The sequence below is a fragment of the Archocentrus centrarchus genome, chromosome 3 (genome assembly GCF_007364275.1).
Source record: "Archocentrus centrarchus isolate MPI-CPG fArcCen1 chromosome 3, fArcCen1, whole genome shotgun sequence".
In the NCBI taxonomy this organism is placed as follows: Eukaryota; Metazoa; Chordata; class Actinopteri; order Cichliformes; family Cichlidae; genus Archocentrus; species Archocentrus centrarchus.
The window spans coordinates 10,957,574-10,982,680 of NC_044348.1; positions in this window are offsets into that span (position 1 = coordinate 10,957,574).

Sequence of the window (25,107 nt, forward strand, 5' to 3'; positions counted from 1 at the left end):
CATATTGACTGAAGAATTACAAGAGCAAAAGCATTAACCCTTTAATCACATGTTGGAAGTCTGGGGTTCAGATGGAGAAAGATCTTCATCTAACTGTTTCATTATTGTGAGTGTTTATTTTTTTCATCATAGCTTCTGTGGTTCTCTAAGTATGGGTTGTTGATAAGATGTACTGCCAGTACTGTTTGTTTGTCTCCCCGATGCTGTGACCTCACAGGGATGAAAAATATTTTTTCACTTGAATTTGCCCAAACGGACTCCCTGAAAAAAAAAAAAAAACCATGACTGACATGAAAAATCTCACAAGGGATTCCTGGACTCAGATGCAATGAATAACAACATTTATATGTATATTACGTCGCTGTGCATCAATAAATTGTAACATGCATAAATGGGCTTAACATGTACTGGAAAACATTTCGGCCTTCAGAAGTGGATGTAAACAGTGAATTTTAGCCACATCTTTCTTTAGTCTCATGGATCCGATTCTTTAGTTTTACTTAATACATGCCTGCTGCCAGACACAAAGCTTGTGCACGTAACTGTTCCCTCAGACATCTTTTACTTGCTTCAAATGCATTCTTTCTTCTGACATATGTGGAGACCACATCTGCTGCTTCGTTGTGGCTGCTGTGTTACATTTGCTGCACAGCTGGTATTGACAGTGGGAACTGGTTTGTGTTTGCAGACCTAAAGGTTGCTTATTCTTCCATGTACACATGTTCTCACACTTGGCTTTTAACATGTAGCTGTAAAGGTTAAAGGTATTACTTTTAGAAGTTTGGGAGTTTTACTTTTTTCTTTTGAATATTAACAAGGTATATCACAGGAGCCTTTTACTCACTTAAAAGCATTGCACTCCCCTCACTATTTGATTCCTAGCTGATTAATCCCCCATTTTGAGAGCAGTGACAGTAGAAACTATAGCAAAAGCTGTCACAGAGAATCATTTGTCTTTGCAGACAAACAATGGATTGTTAAAATCTGTTCTGTCCACAGCATGTAGATGGCATTCTGCAACTGCGACATAACTCAGCAGGCAACTGGCAAAAACATACCCATTAATTTTTTGTTCAGTCAACAAAAGAACATCCTCTTGGAGATCTACTCAAAGTGCTGCACATGATTTAGTGGAAGAATAACAGAGAAGATGTGGAGCTATTTGAGCTGGTTTCTGGCAGCTTAGCATAGAACGTGAATGCAGATTATCTGCAAATAAACAAGTGGTCACCTATGGTGTAGAACCCACAAGTAGCAGCTTTGTAGCAGTAGGATGCATCCAAGGAAAGTATTCTATGCTTTGTCTTAGAGGTTCAAGAACAACAATGAAATGAAAGAATTTTTTGCTATTGCCATTAATAGTAGTAAATACTATGTAATAATGCCAGAGCTCTGAGAACACAAAGGTTATCTCATCATCTTGTTGCTATTGCTTTAAAATGCTCAGTGGCTGTTTGCTGTTGAGGCCTTTGTCTCAAGCCCATGTAATCTACAGAGACATGCAAAATCAAAGCAGTTGTCGGTCAAGATGGTTGTTGTACTTACATGAGAAAAATGAGTGATGAAGTCCGTGTCTAGTCAGGAAGCACATATGCATGGATCAGAAGTTTGCTGAATGTATCATTTCTCCAAAGAGATCGTCTATTTTAAAACGAATCAAACCATCAAGTTGACAGCAAGTCCCAGGTCTGTCAAGGAAGACAGACGAGCCAATGCAGACACTGTGCACTATGGATGCCTTAAAATTCTTGAAGCAAGATGCATCTTTGTATAAAAGACTGTAGATTGGTGTGTGTTTGTAATTATGCACACTTACAATTCACCTACCTTTAGCTTATTTGACAGGACTCCACACATGAGTGGATTAGTAGCAGGTAATAAGAAGCGGCTAGCAACCCCCTGTGGAATGGATGTGGAAAATGGCTCCATAGTCTCAGATAAACACTATAATTATTTTTTCCAAAAATGTAAAAATATATATATAAAAAAAAAAATCAGTCACCTTCTTTTCTAAATGCATTTCCTCGAGTATATTGTTGACTATCACAGCACTTTACTTTGATTAATTAAATTAATATAAAGGATATTCTAATCAGTCACAGTGTTTTTTTTTTTAATATAACTGTCAAAACACTTCAAACAAAATTCATTCAGCACAGGAATAATGCCATTCTTTTTAAAATGTGATTGTGTACAGTGGCTAAAGCAAATACAGACAAAGACCAAAGAAGCCTTTGTGCACTAGCCTTTAGTGCACAACTACAGCTGTTTATATTTCAACATAAATCACAGCTTAGGCTTTGGGCTCCATTAAGGACCAACTACTGTTATGTTGTTCAGCCTTGTTAGCTATGGTTGCCATTTGAAGTGCCACTCAGTGTTGTGGTTTTCTACACTCCTCTGCTGCTGGTTTCTTGTCAGGCGATAGCAGGATTTTAACACCTGCTGTGCTTAAGAGCGGTCATGGTGATATTTCAGACTTAGATGACTGGACACTAAAAGTTAATTTGTGGCCTTTTGCTTAGTATTCACATTCATTTATGGTGTTTACTTTGCCACTGGCAGCAGTAGACCACACGTTTTTCTATTTTCTGTAAAAATAATAAAAAAAAAAACCCAGCATCTAGCATTTATTTGTGGTGTTAAGTCAGACACCTAAAAATGGAACACCTGAAGGGAAATAACCATCTTTCATATATTTTAATGAAGGAAGGAGGCCATGGTGCTGTTTAGCAGCAATAATACCAATGTTAGTACCACAAGCAAATACAATTTTGATGCATTTTACTTCCTTATTCTGGACAAATGAAGAGCTGATTTTCATAAATTTTGAATGACTCCAGTTGACTTCTGTTTGGCTTAGTCTATCTGCTATGTTCAGTGCAGTTTCTCTCTTACTTACTCACACATGCACAAAGAAACATAAATACATACACAGAGAACGTCAGAACTGAAAGCCATAACTATATAGATGGAACTCCTTTACAATTAAGTGTTTATAAAGAGAAAAAAAGACGGTCTGTAAATTCAGAAGCTCCTTAAGTTGAAATGTCTTTATTGTATTTGCAGGTTAAATGATGCTCGTGCAGTTAGGACTCGACTGAGTAAAAACCTGTCGGTGCAGCCAGCCCCAGGGCTCCTTCCTAATTAAGACCAGCCTGGTCAAACAAACCTTGGTCAAAAACAAAAATTCCAACTATATGCAGCATTGGTCTGCCCATTGGGCAGACCAATGCTGCATATAGTTGGAATTGTTTGTTTGGCTACTTAGTTCACAACTTTGATCAACTTCAAGAAACAGCTCAGAAACTGGAATCCTTGATGTGAAATACTCAGTCAGATTTAACAATGCCATGACAGCTCCTACACTTGAGTGTCATGTTCTCAGTTTGATCAGTTTGGTTATCCACTGAATATCCAGAAACTGCCATCATCAAAATATTTGTTTAAAGTCACAGAATTGGTCAGCATCAGGTCATTAACTCTGCCACTATGAACATGCTAGCAAGCTGAGAAGCTCATAACACCGCTGCAGCTAAACAGAGCCAGTCTGAAGTCTTAGGCTTCTCATCATATATGTACAAAAATTTGATCTGTTAACTACAGGAAATATACTCTTTCAGCTTTTCATCCTGGCTTAGAGCATCACATCCATGTCACCTTTTCTTGTACTTGGCATGCCTCCTGTCAGCAACTGGATGTTACCTACCAGAGCAGCTATCTGGATAGGCCCCTCAGGCTAACAGATATGTCAGCTTTCTCCTTGACTGCGGTCGACATCCCCTTACCTGGCCTGTGAATCACCTCATGTCAGCTGATCTTTGGCATGAGGTGAACAAGGTGAGAAGGAATGGAATGGAAAAGGTGGTGGTTGGAGGGAAGAAAAAAAAAAGGGGGATTCTGGTATCTAGGAAGAGGTTGACTTGGGTGAAATTGTAGAGAAAGATGGAGGAGCAAATGTGGTGGGGAACACCTGGGACTGGGCCTTCATCCAGTGTGGACATCTTGTCACACCTGTAGCATCATGTGTCTGGCAAGCACTGGTGAAGAGAGTAAAAGGGTAGCCATCTGCTCCATCATGCCCTTTTCCCGTGAGTTGCCATGGGGATTTTCTTGTCTAGCCAAATGAACAGCGAAGGCCTTGCTGATAGACAACAGCGACCATCCTCCACCCGTGCATCCCTTCTGAGGTGATTAATTTGTTGATTTTTCTAATTAACATCCTTTGGCAATTGCTAGCATTGCTGTTAATCCAGGACACAGGGATTAATGAAGGGTTAAAGACAGAATATTAATGATAAACCTTCCCAAGACACAAATCCCCAAATAGTGACCGAGGAAGCTTCTTGAGGATAATATTCTCTGCTTTCACTGCAAAATTGTATTATATGAAGAAAGTTGCCATCAGTCTATAGATATAAAAATGTATCTACTTTTAGCTATACGTAGTAGAATATAAAAGTAGTTTTATGTTATTGGAAGATTTGTAATGTGTTGCTGCAGTGAAGATAATGAAAGTCTACCACGCCATATCAATGAAACCCCGAAGTCCCTGTCGAATATTCTTAAATATTAGTACTTCAGTGAGTGAAGAATTCATCTAGTATTCACCACATATACTGTCTACTACGTGACATCCTTGCTGCTACACCTTTCAGGCACATGAGAAAATGTAAGATGGAACCATTAGTCATTATCAATATTTTATAACACATTAACCCACAGTGGATGTTAAGTGAATGTCATCCCTTTCTCAGTTTCGTAAGGCAAAACTGTCAGAAAACTCTCTGCACTTCTGTGGTTGGTTTGGTGGAAATTTTCCTGGACAAGTTGTGTAATCCTCTGAACTGCACTACAAGACGCTACTGGATAGTGGTCTGGACATTCAAAAAAAAAAGTTCCATGGCAGCTAAATGGGTCAGCTGCTTGTTATTTTTTCTTTACGAAACTCAGGTTGTGGACTGAATACACTCTGTTCCACAAGTTATCAAAAAATGAAAAGAAAAGCAGCAAATTCAGCAGTTTTGTCTCAATGAATGAGCATCACACAACCCAAAAAAGTTCCAATTGTCATCCTTGACATCTGATGTATGTGATAAAACGTGTATATTACATCATTAAAAATATAACTACAAAAATTCTGCAGACTTTTACTACACCGGATATAATCTGGCACCAAACCAGAGACTCTCCTAGAAGTGAAAGTTCCTGGGTTGCAGACAAACAAACAAAACAAACAACAAAAAAAAATCCCATGGCTACAGCAACAACAGTGCTGACATGAGGCTAATCAACCTACCTAAGTGGCTAGAACTATCCCTGCCCAAATGCATGGGCTACATTTCTCTTTCAGTCTGTGTCTTTCACTCTTTAACAGACACACTTACCCTACCTGTGCATGACATTTGCACAGTCTCCTGCTTATCATTTGTTCTCTTGCACTCTCTCTGGGCTGGCAGTAGCAGGGCTTCTACATAGATACTACACACATATCAGTTGCAACACTTCAGCAAGGTAGCTATGACACTTGGGTAACGGTACTCAGAAGTGCCCCAGGCTTTACTCTTTCCTGTGATTATTTTTCCCTGCCTTTTTTCTGGCAGCTTCATCCATGGGATTAAATATTATTTAAGCCTCGATTTACGTCATCTTGCCTCTTTTTTCTTTTTTAAAAATCTTTTCTTGCCATGTAGTTAGATTTCCAGATTCAAGCAAATGAGATACACTTTAAAATGTCCTTGTTCCCACTGAGAAGCTATTTAAACTTTTTTTTTTTCATCTTGTTCATTATACAAATATTCATTGCTCCTAGCTCTCTAAGTGATGTTCAGCTGTTGCTATTTTTACCTACAATTTAACACTGAGACATTAGAGTAGAATGCCAAACACTTGCGTCACAGTGTGTTCATTGAACATGCCTCTTACTACTCTCACCAATCACGGTTTCGAATTTCCTGTGGTGATGGTATAAGCTTTTGTAAGTGATTTAGTCTTAGTCAGTTAGATGGAGTGCATAACTGTTTATTGGCCAGAGCATAATGGTAATCATATCTTATTTTATTTTATGCATTTGCCAGTAAACACAGGCCTAGTTACAATGTTTCATTATATGTAAAAAGACCATGTTGTCCCCTTTCAAGGATCTTCAGACATTTCTGTATTTTTACACAATTATGATCAAATGTTTAATAGGCTGTTGAAATTTGATTGTACTTGTATGGTTAAATACAAAGTTATTGCGCTTTCAAAAATCAATTCTTTTTTAACGAGGCAGATTCAGAACAATGCATTACAATGAACTTGGCCATTATACAGGAAGGCCCACTCAATAAAAATAATAACAGAGTTCCTTCCACTCAGAATAGTTTGCAGCACAGATACGGCTACATCTATTAGTTTGCTTATGTTTGTCTCTCATGGTCCAATATTGTGGCTACCATATACCAAATGCATCCACTTATCTACATTCGCTTCATGTGCAGCTACACTTAATCATGATTTAGCAACATGGAAAAATCTCTCTCGCTTTATATGTATATATATATGTATATATATATATATAAAATATATATATTTTTTTTATATAGGCCTTGTACCACCTTTAGATCATTGTGACCTATGTGGTAGTTAATTAAACACTATAGAAAATGTATGTAGTCTCCAAATGGCCTATAATACAATACTGTATGTACTAACAACATTTTGTTTTTCTGTGTTTATCAAATTTGTTGCACTGGGATTTTGTTGAAAGTGTTGAGTCAGATGGATTTGTCTGTTTTTTAAGTATGTAATATTGATTGGGGCAAATAAATTGATTCCATTTTCTGGAATTTATGCTATTGTAGTTGAAACAGCTCTGTATGCTCTTGAGGTCATTCTTGTTAAAATTTATATTTCAAAGCACAGAAAATTTCCGTGTCAATACAAATACAGGAGTTATCTTTGAGATATGTCAACCTTTCTTCTACTGAATATGTTATTACTATTACTATTTTAAATGGGGTAAAAAAATTTTATATTGATATTGAATAGGATATTGAATAATACAAAATTCAGATTGCTGAAAATAATCAGGATATACACTGCTCAAAAACAAAAAAATTAAAGGAACACTTTGAAAACACATCAGATCAGGAAATAATCTATATCTGTATAGATATCCAGCACAACTATGGGGTGGCTGTAGCTCAGGAGGTAGAGGAGGTCATCTACTGATTGGAAGGTCAGCGGTTCGATTCCTGGCTACTCCAGGCTGCATGCCAATGTATCCTTGGGCAAGATACTTAACCCCAAGTTGCTTTCCAACGCAACCGTTGGAGTGTGAATGTTAGATGATGGGTTAAGGACCTTCTACGGCCCTGTCCAGCTCTCTGCCTGACTCCTGAAATCTCTTGCATGGTCTTGAGACAGTGCTGGGAGTACGGTGCAAACCTTCTAGCAATGGCATGTATTGACGTGCCATCTTGGAAGAATTGGACTACCTGTGCAATCTCTGTAGGTTCCAGGTATTGTCTCATGCTAACAGTACTGAAACTGACCCTAGCCAAATGGTAGAATGGTAAATGGACTCATTCTACTCTACTTTGAGTACTCAAAGCACTTTTTTTTTTCCAAAGTGCTTTATACAGCATGCCTCATTCACCCATTCATACCCATTCATACAAGTACTTCTTTCTACACCTAATTGCTTTCTATCTAACATTCACACACATTCATATACCAATGGATATAAACTTGGAGTTCAGTATCTTGCCCAAGGATACTTTGGCATGCAGACTGGAGCAGCCATGGATCAAACCACTGACCTTCTGATTAGGAGGTGACCTGCTCTACCTACTGAGCTACAGCCACCCCAAATGCAAAGCTAATTTAAAAAAAAAGAAAACAGTCATAAAAGATGAGGAATGGAGGCTGTAAAACCATTCCTTATCTTTTATGACTGTTTTTTTTTTTTTTTGTTTTGTTTTGGGGGGTTGTCTCATTGTTGCCCCATTTAGTGCACCTGTTGTTAGTTTAATCAACACCAAAGCAGCTGAAACTGATTAACAACCCCCTCTGCTACTCAATTGATCAGATCAATATCCCAGAAGTTTAATTCACTTGATGCTATACTCTGATTAAAAAGCGTCCGTTTAATTTTTTTGAGCAGTGTACTTGCAAATTGGTGGGTTGATGAAGAGCCTTTGCTAAAATACAAGCTTTGATACTTTTATATACCCTAAAAAATTTTGAGGACACGACATTAACTGCATGTTATAAACATTATTGTATACCTACTGAATATATTGCCAACATGGGCTGTTTATTGCGACAATGTGGCCCAAACAGAACTCAACGAAGTGCAACGGAAAATTATTCATGAACATTTTTTTCTGTACATCTTGATCACACCGTACATTACATTACAGCCCCTGAGAGATAAAGTTAATAACATTGTGATCTTGAACTCATTCAGTGCTATGTGTCATTCCTGATGGCAGCAGCCTCACCCAGCAGGACCAGTCAAACTGCAGAAACTGCTCAGGACTGGCTTGAAGAACATAATAAAGGAACTGAATCTTTGACCTCCACACCTTCCAGATCCCAGTCCTATGTAGCATCTGTGCAGTTCCCTGGAAAAAGCCCAGTCCACAAAAAAACAACACTTTACAACCCACAAGATCCCCCGCCAGTGTTCTGATGCCAGACACCACCACAACTAGTAATGAAGAGTCAGAACTATTTTGCAGTATAAGGGTTATTATGCAAATAGTTTTAATGCTGTTTTTAATGTTCTACTCAAGACAACTCAGCTTAAGGCAACACAATAAAATGTGCCATGCTCTTTCTCATTTGTCCTTAAAACAGGCAGGATTTGTAATTCGATCACAAATAAACTGGTGATAGTGAATTGGTACTGTGTCTTATTTGTAACAGGCAAACTTGTAGAGTAAATTGTTTTTTGATATCAAACAAATCTTCTTTACCAGCCAACAATATCCTGGTTGAGAGAACACTTAACCAAGCATTTATCCACAGGGAACTTAAAAGGTATGTCATTTTTATCTATTTGCAGCCTCGAGGTATTAGGGAGGTACGAGCCTGGGAGCTTTCTACAATATTGAAACAGATGAGATATGAGTTTGTTTATGGCCTGTGAACCATGGACTTGATATTTTTTCACCATATACAAACAGTAGCCATACATGCACTATATTGCCAAAATTATTTGCTTGTCTGCCTTCACGCACATATGAACTTGAGTGATGTCCCATTCTTAATTCATAGGGTTTTAATATGATGTATGTCCACCCTTTGCAGCTATAACAGCTTCAACTTCAAGGTTTAGAAGTGTGTTTATGGGATTTTTTGACCATTTTTCCTAAAGCACATGTGAGGTCGGACACAGATGTTGGATGTGAAGGCCTGGCTCACAGTCTCTGCTTTAATTCATGCCAAAGGTTTTCTACTGGGTTGAGGTCAGGACTCTGTGCAGGCCAGTCAAGTTCTTCCACACCAAACTCATTCATCCATGTCTTTATGGTCCTTGCTTTGTGCACTGGTGAACAGTCATGTTGGAACAGGAAGGGGACATCCCCAAACTGTTCCCACAAAGTTGGGAGCATGAAATTGTCCAAAATGTCTTGTATGCTGAAGCATTAAGAGTTCCTTTTACTGGAACTAAGGGGTCAAGCCCAACTCCTGAAAAACAACCCCACACCATAATTGCCCTTCTACCAAACTCTACACTTGGCACAGTGCAGCCAGACAAGTACCGTTCTCCTGGCAACCACCAAACCCAGACTTGTCGGATTTCCAGAGCGAGAAGTGTAATTCGTCACTCCAGTTGGTGACCTCGGCACACTATGGGCCTCAGCATCCGCTGACCCTGCTCTATGACCTTTTGTGGCCTACCACTTTGTGGTTGAGTTGCTGTCATTTCCGATCATTTCCACTTTAGTGTTAGTAGTAAGGAAATGTCACGAATGAACTGACTGCACATGCTACAGTATCACGGTACCATGCTGAAATTCACTGAGCTCCTGAGAGCGACCCACTCTTCCATAAATATTTGTAGAAGCAGTCTTTATGGCCAGGTGCTTGGTTTATACACCTGTGGCCATGGAAGTGATTGGAACACCTAAATTCAATGATTTGGATGGGTGAGTGAATACTTTTGGTAATATAGTATACCCAAAACTCCTAAATATAATCTAACTTATTTACCAAGTACACTCATAAAGCATTTTTTTTATATTTTGCAGCTTATAAAAATTACATTGTAGTTGTTATTAAGTCTTTACCTGGTTTAATGAGTTTCAAACTAAAGAAACTCAACATGTAATTTCCCCTGAACATTCAGTTGGAGGAGTCTGTGATTGGTAATGAAATAGAAAAATGACATTTGTTGTTCTTTCTTTTTTGTGGGTTAGCGAAACAAATATCAATAACTCTGCTAGGCCACAGGATTATGAATGTAATAATTATTTTTATTTTTAAAATGTAATTTTTTTATGGATGTTTATCTACTGTACAACTGCAGTGTGGCTGTCTGATTTTTACACATTTGTTCAGGGAAAAAAAAGACGTTATTTTTCCAGAAAAGCATTAATCACAGAGTACATATACAAAAGGCTATTTCTGAAAGGAAAAATGAGAGAATGACTCATTTTTAAACCAGTGTGGGACCAACTGACACAAAACACTTTTAATACAAATCCCTTTTAAAAGTCCCCAATTGTTAACACAGTATATTTTCCCTGAAAATAACTAGTCCCACAGCTCTCAGTGGAAACCAAACCCATAAACGCACCCATTCACAGTATGTTTAATATCTTCTCTAACTCTCTCTTTCAAAATGTATTATTTTCTATGCGTCGTTATTATTATAGTCACCTCTGCTGTTCAAGTAAACATGATGAACAAAGGCAAAACCGTCGCTGTTTGCTGGGGAAAGGTGGTAAAGTTCAAAGAAATGGAATGCGCAGCAGAAATAGGATTACTGTGTTAAAACCGTGTGACCACATTAGCCACTTTGTTTGAACTGGAAAAAAAAGCAGAAAAAAAATCTCTTTTGTGTCCATCTAAATATTAAAAGAAGCCAGAGAAACATTTTCTGCTGTTATGTCATAACAATACTAAAATATAGACATGTCAATATAACATATTATTGCAGTTATTTTCAGTTTTCCGACACAGCTTATTACATTCTGCAGAAATCTGAGCCACCCTTCATTTCTTTGTATAGTTCTTCAGGCTCTCTGAAAACCTTTCAAGGTTTTCTTTGAACATTGGCTGCTTTTTCACTCATTTTCAGTTCTTTCTTTGTACCTGACCATTTTCAAATGAATGCTTCGTTTTGTTTGACCTATGAATCATTCAAGCATAAAAAAACATCTAAACTGTAAACATGTAATTTGTTCCTGGTTCTATAGATGAAGCTACAAAAATGGCAAATATAGTTTAATATAGTATATAATTTAGAGCTATTAGCCAACAACCTGGCATTTCTTAGCATGGTGTCCTTAAAAGTTTGAGGGATTTGGATAAGTCAGGACAAAAGAAGAAGGCACCAAACTAGAAAGAAACAGGAAAAAAAAAAAAGAAGCCAGCAAAGGCCTGACACAGGACCTGAGAGATGCATCTGGGCCTTCAGTTGATCCATCTGCTGTTCGCTCAACGATCTCAGTGGAAGGGTGGCTGTAAGGAGCCATTCTTAAGGACGAAAAACAGGGAGAAAAGGCTGAGGTATGCCAAATTACACAAGAACTTGTGTTTGATTGGCAATAGCTTTATTTTTCAGCATGACATTGATCCCAAACACAGTAAAAGCAAACAGAAAGGCAAGCAATAGCACACATGCACACTCATGCACTGGCCTCCTCGCAGCTGGGACCTCAACATTATTGAAGCAATGTGGGATCATTCTGACAGAGAACAGAACAAAAGGCAGCCAAAATCCAAAGAAGAGCTTTGAATGCCCTTTAAGATGCCTGGAAAACTATTCCTGAAGACTCCTTAAAGAAATGACAAAAAAGAGAGTTCAGGCTGTGTTGAAGAATAAAGGTAATCAATCAGTATTACCAAATATTTAGTTTCAAGCTTGTTAGAATTGTAAAAACTCTATTCCCATATGTATATATATATATATATATGTGTGTGTGTGTGTGTGTGTGTGTTTGTACATGTTTCTGCCATGATCCTGACTTTGAATTCTTCTTTAAATATTGTCTGCTTGGCTCTCAGTTTACTGTTTACATTTTCATCTCATATTTTGAGCACTTAGTTATTGGTTTTGCTTTATTCTTAGTTGAGCATGAATTCCTTCAGTTATGGCGTTTTTCATTCTTTTTTGTAGTCATTATTTCCTTGATTATACTCTCAGTTTAGTTTTTGGCTTTATTAACAATAGTTTTTCATTTCCCTCATGTTCCTTCATGTCTTGTCAGATCTTCATCTCTCTGTTTGGTGTTCACTGTTTAGGTTACTTCATGTTTTGTTTTGACAGATATTTGTATCTTGTGCCTTGCTTGTAGTTTTACTTCCCCACGTCATGTTAATTTAATTAGTCTCAGTGGTTTCCCAGGTGTCTCTCCTTCCCTCAGTCTCAGCTGGTTAGGGTCCTTTGTCAGAGTGTCTGTATCCCACGCCTTTGTTGCTGTTTCATATTTGGGTTCTGGTATTTTCCTTCTGATGAACTTTTGCAGTCTGCCTGAAAAAAAGATTGTTTTTTTTGTTAATTCACATGCACCTTGGGTCCTTTGGTCCTACTTAATATGACGGTTTCAGCAATCACTATACCTATTACTATTTATTTTATTTTTTTTAGCAAACTATAAACACATAAAGAGACACTGCAGACTTTTGCACACCACTGCGTATCATTCCAAGCACAGGTGAAAAACAGCAACCTACTGTTTTGATTATGAAATCACTTCTTTTCTCTTTGAATTGTCTTTGCTTATTTGGCTATGCACAGACTGTATGTCCAGTCCCCAAATTTGATGCTTTTGTCCCTTTAATTCTTAATTCAACTGCTTCATTTTTCCTTTAAATTATTTTTCAAAGTCTGTCTTGTCTCTTCCTCCTTTCTGCTCCCCATCTGATTCATCTGTTTTTTTGTTTTTTTTTTCTTTTGGCAGTTCTCCTTTCTCCATTCTCCCTTAGCCACATTATTTCCCTCCCTCTTCATGAAAAGTTTATAGAGTAGACAGAAGAGGCACATCTTGGGTGCTACTGATGGACGACACTGCAGGACGTTAGCTCAGTGATGCCAGAGTGATTTCTTCCTCTGTACCGATGACGGTCTTAAAACCTAGCGTTCCATCGTCTCCTTTCATGGATCTTGGTAGGCGTTTTCTCATCCCAGCCTGCATTTTTCACCCTTTTCCATTTTTAAAATTCTTCATTTTAATGAAACCAGACTGACATTATCTGTGCAGACGCCACTGTCACATGGACATTAGCAGCTCTCCTAAAACTGAGCAGTAATTTCTCATCTTGTCCATCAATAAAATGGGAAATATGCTTCCTCCATCACTTCATAATTTTTTAATTAATGTGGAAAACAGGACATTAAAAATATTCAATAGCTTTGATTTCAGATTCATTTAGCTAATAAAATGTCTATGGAAGAATTGTAAATGGCATTAGGAAATATTTATGTTTTCTTTCAGTGACTCAAATACCATTAACTTTAAATTGGGAGGGAGGTGCGATGAAAAGACATGTATTGTTGGCCAACAGCACACACAGCCTTCGCCCACATTTCAGGCTACATCAAATATACAGCAAAGTCTTCCTTCTAACTTTCTAGCTCCCTTTGTGACCTCTGCCAAGCTTCAGGAACCTTTGAAACTTCCAAGAGTTGTCTCTTGAGCAGTCACAGTCTCTATGAAATTCCATGGAATGCTCATTCCAGCATCCATCAGTGTCGAATCAAAGTAAATTGCTTTCTTTTGAACTACTTGTTTGATGTTCTGATTCTGACTCCATGGTGATCAAATTAGTAGAATATCCTTAAAAGGTAGATTATCATCAAAATCTGTCAGTGGTAACCACTCATAATATAAAAGCATAAAGAGTGAAGATTAAAATGATGAGAACTTCAAAAAACATTAAATACAGTCTAGAGCTGCTTCTTCACATTAAAATGATCCATTTATGGTGGTTCAGCTGTCTGGTAGAATACCTCATAATTTCCTCCCTGTGGGGGTATTTTGGGCATGTCCAACTGGGAGGCGACCCCAGGGCAGAGCTGGAGGGGATTATATGTCCCATCTGGCCTTAGAATATCTTGGAATGTCCAGGAAGAGCTGGAGGGCATACTGGGAGAATACTTACCTGCATAGTTGGAAAGAAGGCTGTTGTTGGGCAGGTGCAAACTTGCAAAAGTGCAAACTTTTTTTTTTGGGGGGGGGGGGGGGGGGGGGGGTTCAGAACCAAACGTGCAAAGTTTAATTCTACAAAGTACAAAAAGTTCACTTTTTAATCTCAATATCCATTTTGTCTACTTAGGATGCTATGAGTACAATTAGTAATTGTGTGTTTATATCTTGTTATGTGATTTATTAGGAATTGGCTTTTTTTGTTTTAGCCATTTTCAAACCACACTAAGCCTTTCAGATACAGGGATAATCTTTTTCAATCAGATAAAAAAAAAAAATCCAGCAACAAGAAAAACTCACAGATAAAACCTAAACCAATCCAACAGCATTGTATTTTAACACTAGTGAATTTTGTGAGAGACTGATCAAAAAGGAGCAATCTAATCCTTTAGGCATTTTGGGCATCTGTTCAACTATGTTACATTTCTATTGCTGTTTGTTTTCCATCTCTCTCTATCTGTCCCTCGCTCTATGTGTGTGTCTGTGTGAATGCACATGCAAAAAAGAAAAAAATATACACACATTGATATGAACTGATAGTACATACAAAAAGCTGTCCTCTCTAATCATGTTGACATGTAGGCTAAGAGAGCCCTCTTCATCAGAGACTGCAAACTGGCAGATACAAATACAGAAGCAGCAGATTGTGACCTCTTCCACTATTTATCTGACTATTTTTTTCTGATTATCAATTCGTATAAACACAAATGAGGCCTCTCACCATCTGTGTCAACAGGAACTAAAGAGGATTGGAAAAATAAAAATAAAAAAGAGAGAAAAAATACTGCTAAAATGAACAAATAAATAAATAAAAATAAAGCAAAACACTCGCTCTTATACACGACAACACTAAACTGTAAAGATGAGAGAGGGTATTCTCTGAGTCCATAACTAACATTACAAATTTAATGGAATTAATCACAGATTTGCCCACCTGTTCAATGAACTGATCATTGCATTTAGGTGTATAGACATGGCCAAGAAGAAGTTCAAACTGAGCATCAGAATGAGGAAGAAAGGTGATTTAAGTGATCTGGAACGCGGCATGGTTGTTGGTGCTAGACAGTTTGGTCTGAGTATTTCAGAAACTGCTGATCTACTGGGATTTTCCCACACAGCCATCTCTAGGGTTTACAAAGAATGGTCCGAAAAAAGAAAATATCCAGTCACTGGCAGTTCTCTGATAGAAAATACCTTGTTGATACCAGAGTTTAGAGGATATTGACCAGACTGCTACGAGCTCATAGAAAAGCAACTGAAATAACTACTCGTTACAACCAAGGTATGCAGAAGAGCATTGCTGAATGCACAGCTTTGATTAGATTGGACAAATGTTGCCTGTTTTGATGAGACATTTGGATGGGTCAGAATTTGGAATTTGGAAGGAAAGCATGGCTCCAACCTTCCTTGTTTGAGTGTTTCAGACTGCTGGTGGAGGTGTGATGGTGTGGGGGATAATTTCTTGGCACACCTTTGCTCTTTTAGTACAACCTGAGCATCATTTAGATCAGGGGTAGGGAACTCCAGGCCTCGAGAGCCGGTGTCCTGCAGGTTTTAGATGTGTCCCTCATCCAGCACACCTGAATCACATATAGAAGTCCTGCTAATGACTTCTATATGTGATTCAAGAGAAAAATGAGCTAAACTGAGTTTTGGATACACAGACAATACTTGTCAGTGGGATACATTCATTATTGTTTTTGTAATTTCATGGGATTTGTTGACAATAACCAAAATACAGATAATCGCCAACTTTATCCTTTGATCCGAATTAGAAACCCTGATTCAGCACACCTGAATCACATATAGAAGTCCTGCTAATGACTTCTATATGTGATTCAGGTGTGCTGGATCAGGGACACATCTAAAACCTGCAGGACACCAGCTCTCGAGGCCTGGAATTCCCTACCCCTGATTTAGATGCTTCAGCCTCCCTGGGTAGTTTTGATGACCATGTCCATCCCTTTATGACCACAGTGTCATACCCATCCTCTGATGGCTGCTTTGAGCAAGATAACATGCTGTGTCATAAAGCTCATTTCACCTCAAATGCGAACATGATAGTGAGTTCACTGTACTCAAATGGCCTCTACAGTCACCAGATATCAGTCCAATAGAGCACTTTTGGGATGTGGTTGAACGGGAACGTGACATCATAGATATCTGCAGCAAACTGTGTGATACTATCATGTCAGTGTGGATGAAACTCTCTGAGGAATGGTTCCAGCACCTTGTTGAATCTATGCCATGAAAAATTTAAGCAGTTTTGAAAGTAGAAAGAGGGTCCGACATGGTTCTAGCCAGATGTACCTAGTAAAGTTGATGGTGAGTGTACACCAAAAGCATCAAATAGTGAACAATATTCAAGAAACCACTGCATTGTTGCATTAGGGCACACTGTTCAGCTGGAACAATGTTAATGATATAGTGTTTAAAAGGACTGTTTGTGTTTGCCTCATTAACAGAAGTAGTTACGGTTGCTGTTCGGTTTCTTGGTTCAGTGCCAAATTGTGATTACTCAATTTAAGTTTAGGGTTTCTAATTCAGATCAAAGGATAAAGTTGGCGATTATCTGTATTTTGGTTATCGTCAACAAATCCCATGAAATTACAAAAACAATAATGAATGTATCCCACTGACAAGTATTGTCTGTGTATCCAAAACTCAGTTTAGCTCATTTTTCTCTTCTGCAGAACTCCATAATTGTCCTAAAACCATTAAAATTTGCACATAATTGCATTTCACTGTTACACTGTGTGGCATGTTAACAAAAATATGAACACTGTATTTTATTTGGAAACAGTTCCAAAAACCAATACCTGCCACTTTCACAACCAGGCACATAACACTTTATTTCCTGACCTTCCTTTTTTGACTGGTGCTAAGTTGAAAAGGTAACGTTAGACACACAAGATAGGAAACAAAAGTTATTGTTTACAGTCTGAATGGCTTTCAAGGTATGGTTAATGTGATCACTGTTATGCATACCTTTTTTTTGTTTGCTTGTTTTCTGTTTTCATGGGTTTTGTTGACATTGTTGACATTAAAAACGTCTTGAAAAGTGCTGTCATCCTTTAAATGTGGCATTTAAACTGGAAATGACTGTTAACATTTAAGTATGTGAGTCAGCTAAATTTGCAGAGCTGATTTTTGTGAAAACAAACATTTATAAATTTGATTTAAATGTATTTGTTTCTTTTTAATTCAATCATAAATACATTTTGTTGTGGTCAAACAAACATTTACTTTTTAATGAATGCACTTCAAATTTGGGGCCATATATAATATACTTTTTAATCTGTAAAATGATGTTAGAGTCTTACAAAATTTTTAAAATCTCACCAAAATGCTCCTTTAGACCAAAGTAAGTGCATTCAGTTGTAATAGGGTTTCTATTGTATGTCAGAGATGAAGTGGTTCAAGGGACATAGAAATAGAAAAGACTTTATTACTTTTATTATTACTGCATGTATAAAATGTGGCTTTCAACCTTTAACTTAAGACTCTGAAATATACATTTACCCAGCAAAGCCTAACCAACTGATGCAATTAAGATTAAAATTTTAGATTTTTAACATTGTATTTTAATTTCTGTATCATGAGTCACTTGGGAGATGCTGTCGAAAGTCCCTTTTACAATCCTTTGACATCAGCATGGGGATTAGATAAATTTGTTAGAAAGTGATTTGGAAGCAAAGGAAATGGCCAATTTAACCTTACTAACCTCATTACCCTTTACTGCAAAATATGATTGTTGTTGTTTTTCATACACTGGCAGTAAGTGCAGCCAATAAAAGTACAACTCATGCATGACAGAACAATCAGTTGCAAATTTAAAGAAAACAACTGTACCAGTAAGGATAAAATGGAAAGCAGACACAGGATATATACATCTGCAACAGGAAAAAAACATTGTGTGTGGATTTCTTTATATACAGTTCATTGTACACATGCAGCATCATTTACAGACATTTGATAAAGACAAACTTGAGTTAAACTGGTCTATATTCTTCTAGAATGTACAATAAAAATGGAGAGTAACTGAAACCATTCAAGTTAATGTGTGTTGCAAGTCAGGAAGAGTTATATCAGGATGATTTCTGTCAAAATAGGATTGTTATTCCTTCTATAGTAACTTACACTGAGCAGTATGGCCGTGTTTTGGGACCTCCCCTCCTTTCCTTGAGTGCATGTGGAAAATCTAAGGTGGGGAGAGCAGCAGCAAGAACACCTCACAGAACAGAGCAGGCATCAATGAAAGCAGACTGCTGATACAAGTAAAAGAATGAATAGCATGAAATGGAGGAGGGCTTGCAAAGCGGCTTGCACATAAAGCAGCAAAGCTGTAGCAGCTAAATAGCACGGCCCATCACAGATTTTCCAATTCTCTTTTCTTTTCTCCTCAGACAACTGGCTGAGCTTGACTCAGTGGCCTGCCAGAATTAAAGCTTTGCTCAGTTTCCATTGGCTTGGAAAACAGACTTCAAAAACATTCTAATGGTTCAAATACTTCAAATAGAAAAAGATGGCAGTTTGTAATACTCTTTAATTTTGTTGTCTTTTACTTAAAAATATTGGAATAAGGTAAGGGCAAACTGTGTATATCGATTCTGACAATCAAAACCAGTGTATACCAGCACGAGTATTAGCACCAAAGGCCTAATTGGTGTTGTTGGTCGTTTAGTGTGATATATATTTACAGTCACAGAGTCTTCCTTCTGGGATATGCCACATAATATGCCAAGAGAGAGGTTTTAATTATGATCTCACCAGTATGCTGCATGTGTTGGCTCTGATTAGTACTTAGGGAATCAAGGCTGTAATTGTTTGTGCTAAGCAAAGTGTGTGTGCGTGTGGGGGTGTGTATGTTGCAGTGATGAGAATGGTTGGTCACCCATAGGGCTTATGTTTCTACTCTGAACAGAGGAGAAGTGATTTATTTGCTCAGGGCCACACTGTGCATCCAATCAGCATCAAGCACCCTCGGGTCACACCATCATGGTCATCTCTTCTGCAGGAAATGATGCAAGCTCTACTGAATTACATAGGGTGTGAGACCAATAAAATGGGGCCTATTCTTGTCAAAGCATCAGATAAGAACTGGCTGCTGGATGCATTGCAGCAATTACTGCAGGCCTGCGCTCCTCGGCTGTGGAATTGGGAAATGATCATCTGTGAAGCACAGCAGAGTACTACCGCCTCCAGCACAATAACTCAACATGTCCACTTGGCTATGTCAGCTCTGCATGAAGAGAGAATTTGAGGGATGCAAAGAGGGAAAAAAGAGGTTAGTTATACAAAGAAGAAAAGAGAAAAGAAAGAAAGAAAAAGGGGTCAATGACAGGAAAAAAAAATGTTATATAACATACACTGTAACAAATTTCCTTGTTAGATTACAGTAAATAACAACACCTACATCTTCCAGATGTTAGCTTTTATTTTACAGTGTGCTGACTATGATCCAAAGCAACGGTTAATTACTGTAAAGAAAAAATACAATACTGTTTGGCATAAAATGTAGAGAAAGCCAGCTGTTGAATTAACTGCATTATATCACCAGTTATAAAGCTGTATAATATATTATAATATTATTTCTCAGAGGCATCCGCATGTATTTCATTGTAAATTACAAGCACTGATTAATAGAAAGGACTCTAAAAACGATGTCATTTCTTTTCTTTTTTTTTTTTACAGAAACACTCCTCTTTTGATGGATTTTGTGTACAGTCTAATGAAGCCTGCCTTCAGCTGTAGATATAATTGCCATAGAAAAACTGCAATGACAGTAGTAAATTTCAAAGAAGCAGTGTGATGTCATAAATGGATGTGTGGGTGTATAGATGGACAATTAGGGACTAATGTAAAAGAAAGTGGGCAGTAAAGTGATGTGTAAAAATGTTCCCTTGACCAGGGTGGAGATAAGGTTAAGGGATAATATAGTCATATACTTTTAGGAAAGATGGAATTAGAAGTCATTATTTAAGACAGCAGCATTACTGGAAAAGAATTAATATCTCATCAGCGGTGTGTTCTCTGGTTGAGTTAGCTTAGATTATTCACGATAAACACAGGAGAGCTAGCAGAGAGAATAGGAAGATGAAAGTGGCTTTTGAACAGTAGAAAAAAAATGAGAAGAAGCTGAAGCCACTAGAAGAGAACAGATACATAGTCAAGAGCTTGACTAATGAGGTAGATGTCTATTTGTATCACTGGAGACAAGATGGCCAGCCATCTGCAATCCACCCTCTTTATTGCTGCATATTGGTTCATGCCAATATGAGCTCATCTCTCGGTGGAAAGGTAGGCGCAGTGTTTCTGACAGGCTGACATCCTCCTTGTTCAAGAGGGTAGGTGGGAGCACAAAGGGAGGCGCAGTTGGAGAAGGTCCTAGGTCAATGACTGTATTAGACACACTGATTGATCCTGTGGAGAAAGGTGCTATCACACCTAATTAATGAGCGAGAGAGACAGTTCTGTGGGGTGGCCCTCTTTCACTGACCTGGAAAAGGAGACATGACTGGAGAACACTTTGGGAAAATGTGATACAGAAGAAAACTAACGATCTGTTTATGCTTTTATTTAGTACGCCAAATAGGCGCTGAAATATATTATAGCAATTTAATTTGTAAGCATGTAAGTCCACGAAGATGCGACCAATGACCTGTGGAGAGAGGGCAAAGAAGCTTTCATATAAATGTAAAAAAAAAATGTAACAACAGAGACTTTATAGAAATGCGCATGAGTTTATTCTGTAGCGAGTGCCCTCCACCATTTTACGTTAATAACGTATCCTTTTGCAGTGAGAGCCACGTTGTCTGATGGCATTAATATCCATTACTCTTACCTTGATAAAATCACCTTCTGGTCTGGAAAACACTTTGTAGCTTTGATGCTGATACTTTGCATGTGTGCATATGTGTGTGTTTAATACTGTATACATACTAAAAAATACAACAGTTTTCAGTGAGCCACAAAGTTAACTGAAACCCTGTCTTCACCCAGACTATAACACATCTCCTTTTAAGATTTCATGAACCAGAGTCTCTTATGAGTTGCAATATCTCTGAATTGCTTTAGTTTTCAAGTCTGCTTGGCGTCTAGTAAGTGAGACTGTCTGGGTTGGGTGTGTTTGTTTGACAGGGGTAGCCTGGCTGCGTGTGGGCACTGATGGCATTTATGTGTACATTTTCAGGATATGTTAGGGAAACCTAGCAGAAAGATGTTCTGGCACAGACAGAAATGGAGCTTTCTCAAAGCTTTGGGAGAGCAGATAAATGACTGCGGGTAGAGAGAATTAGAGAGAGAATTTAGGGAACAGTGGAGATATTACAGCCTGACCTCTCTTCTTAAACAAAAACAAAAGTCGCACAATAAAGCAATGATAAATGGAAACAGTAAACTTTAGAAGAGAAAACAAAGACAAATGTTAAAATCATTGCTCAGTCTATTTATTATAAATGTGCAAATGTAGATTTTGAAGTTCAAATTTGACCTACTTTAATTATTATAACTGCAAATGCATCGTGTTTCTCAGCCAAGACTCTCAAAGAATTCCCCATACATCCATGACTGATAGTGTTCCATTGTTTTTTTCCTATCCAGGTACAGTATGCTTTTACTCCATTAGTAGTGTGTAAAATAAAGCTGTTGCCAATCAAATGCTTTCCAGATGGTACCGCATGGTGGATCAAAGTCTGATGGTACTTTTCTGTGTTCATAATTTCATTTCCTCCACCATGTCTTACAGATGGCTGTAGACACTCACTGTTGTACCTCTCCCCAACCTTTTCCTACCGATGACGATTTGAAGCAAAAATTTCAATTTGATTCATTAGTCCTTACGACCTTTTCTCACTGTTTTTCAGTGCAGTTCTTGTGTAATTTGGCAGACCTCAGCCTTTTCTCCCCGTTTTCCTTCCTAAAGAATTACTTCTTGACAGCCACCCTTCCACTGAGACCATTTCTGATGAGGCTTCAGTGAACAGTGGATGGATCAACTGAAGGGCCAAAGGCATATCTCAGGTCCTGTGTCAGGTCTTTGCTGGATTTTTCTCCCCATTTCTTGAGGACATGACTTTCAGATACTGTTCATCTACTGTAGTTGTTCTTAAGCCTGCCACTTCTTTTGTTTTCCACTTGTCCAGTTTCTTCATAATTTGCAATCTATGTATTTTCTTTCTATTTTCAATCAGTGCGTATCTTGACACACTATGCCAGGATATGCCAAGTGTTCAACTAATAGTTCTTTGGCTTTCTACTTGTTGGTGTAAAAATAAAATTTTATGACTGTCAAACTGGGTCATCTTTGGGATTTTTTTTGTATTTTCTTTTTTATAAATTGAGCTTCTCCTTTTTTTTTTTTTTTTTTGAAATGTCTGGTTTCTTCTTACACCGAGATCGTTTGTCTAAGATTGATCTTTGGTTTTTATTTCTCATTTCTCCTAAGGGGATCTGAGGGGTTCGGTGAAGAGTTAAGACAAACAAATTAGAATTCAGTAAAGTCAAACTAAGAATTGTATTTTGTCAGGAGAAAAAAGAAAAAAAGATTTGTCAGCTCCAAGTTATCCTCTGGGCACCCAAAGCATTAATGGCCTGAATTATAAATAGTTTTATCTTAATACTGCATTTTTATTTTTTTGATTGTACCCTTGAACAGTGTCAGTTTATGGTTTTAAATACTCTGCTCTGTCATCACCTGCTTTTGCTTACCGATGAAAAGCCATGTGTCGCATGAGTGTCACATGATATCCAGCCTATACAGCACATACCGTTTGAGAGCTGTTTTCCATGATGCTGGGAGGTTGTGTGAAGGTGATGTCAGAGGTCACCTCAAGAGCAAGTAGAGTTTGCAGTGACAGTGAAAATGAATACGGTTAGCATCTGTTTGTTATTGTAATCACATTTTGTCAGAACACTTAATATTTCTTACAGCTCTAAGATCATTGGTTTTAAAGTAACTACTCTGGGATGTTTTATTTTTTTTCCCTCCTTCTGCTGGGCAGGGGAAAGGTGATGTGCTTGTGATATCCTGCTGGGACAGACTCTCGTTAATGCCTAGGTAGGGACCTTGCAGATAACCTCACACTGCAATTAATCACACTAGCCTTAATTATCTCGTTATAAAACCCAATTAATTCTTTAAACTGCTATTCACATTCAGGTGGCAAAAAAAAAAGAACAAGAAGAAAAGAACATGGTGAACAACAAGTGAGCAGCGATTTTTTTTTTTTGTTTTTTAAATATAATAATCCCAAAAATTATGACTAAAAAAAGACGTGTTCCTTCTAACTCTGTCCAGCAGGTTGTCTCTCTCTTTTCTCCGTGTCCCCTCCTACCTGCTTGACTGTTCCACTCGCTGACAGGAACTATTGTTGAGAGATTTCTCCAACAGCAGACGGCAGTGACGCCTCATCAGACTTCCAGCAAACCCTGTGGCCCCTGATGGCGCCACAGCTGGGTGGACGGACATGATCACTCACTCACCGACAGGATTAACCCCCCCAACTGCATCTGTCTTCGCTGTCCTGCTTCTAATCTCTATCTCCTGGCCTCTGTCTGTCTTCCCGCTTCGGCTTGTCTCTATCCCACAGTGCTCATGTACATGTCACAGTGGTGTTAAGTCTAGACAAAGTAGGCAGTACCCCAAGTTCTTAAGACCACTATTTACTGAGCAGGCTTTCACAGTATTGAGGGATTTTGTCTGTAAGAATATAACTTTGCAGTAAGAACATGTCTAGGATGGATGCAGCAATACAAAACTATGCTGGGTAACAGTAACCATTTGGACTTGATAGCCAAGTAAGTGAAAATCATTACATTTTGCAAGTTTATGAAAGAGGGGAAAAGGAAGACTGAAAATGGTTTACAATAAGCTCAAACAATTCTCATACTGCTTTTCCCAATTTGAGTATCTTCTATTATTTAATGATAAGCCCTAATCATTATTACTTTGAGATATACTACATGATCAAAGGTCTGGGCTTGCTTTTGTCAGAAAAAGAGATGACTATCGTTTGACTTTTACACCATTAAAACAGTTGCCATTATGAACTCCAAGATCAGACAGATATCTAACAGTTACTGAAAATGCACTTTTTAATTTTAATGTGCATTTACACCCACAGACTCACACTGCCATCCCCAAAATAAAATTGAATGATCTTTTGCCACAAAATATAAAACATAAAGCGAACAGCATGTGAAGACACTTTAATGTGACTTTAATGTGTCCTTATTAAAACAGACTTTTCCTCTGAAAGTGTCCTAATCAGATTCTAGATATATTTTGGCTCTAAGGATTTTCTTGTTACTCCGCCTTGGTGTCACATTAATCAAGGGAATATTACATAAATGGAAAAACCTGAAAAACTTTATTTAGTGTGAAATGCAACGCACTAGGATGATAGCAGATGGATTACTGACATTAGAGCCATTGCCAGGGTTATGATTAAAAAGGTCAAACGCAAAGTCACAGCTGACTGTTATGTGTTAAAAAAATACTAAATAAAAACATCTGAAATTATTGATCTGTAACCAAATGTTAAACAATGTTGAAAAACAGTTAAAAAAAATTATAAATACATTAGGTGGAAAAAAAAAAAGCATGGAAAAGCACTGAGAATATTTTTCCAAAAGGCAATACAGAGCGCTGTCTTCAAAGCTGGTTCAGTTCATTGCCATGGTTATTTAACTTCCTGCCGTGTGAGGCTCACACCACCACCCCGAAGTTCATTTTATCCAA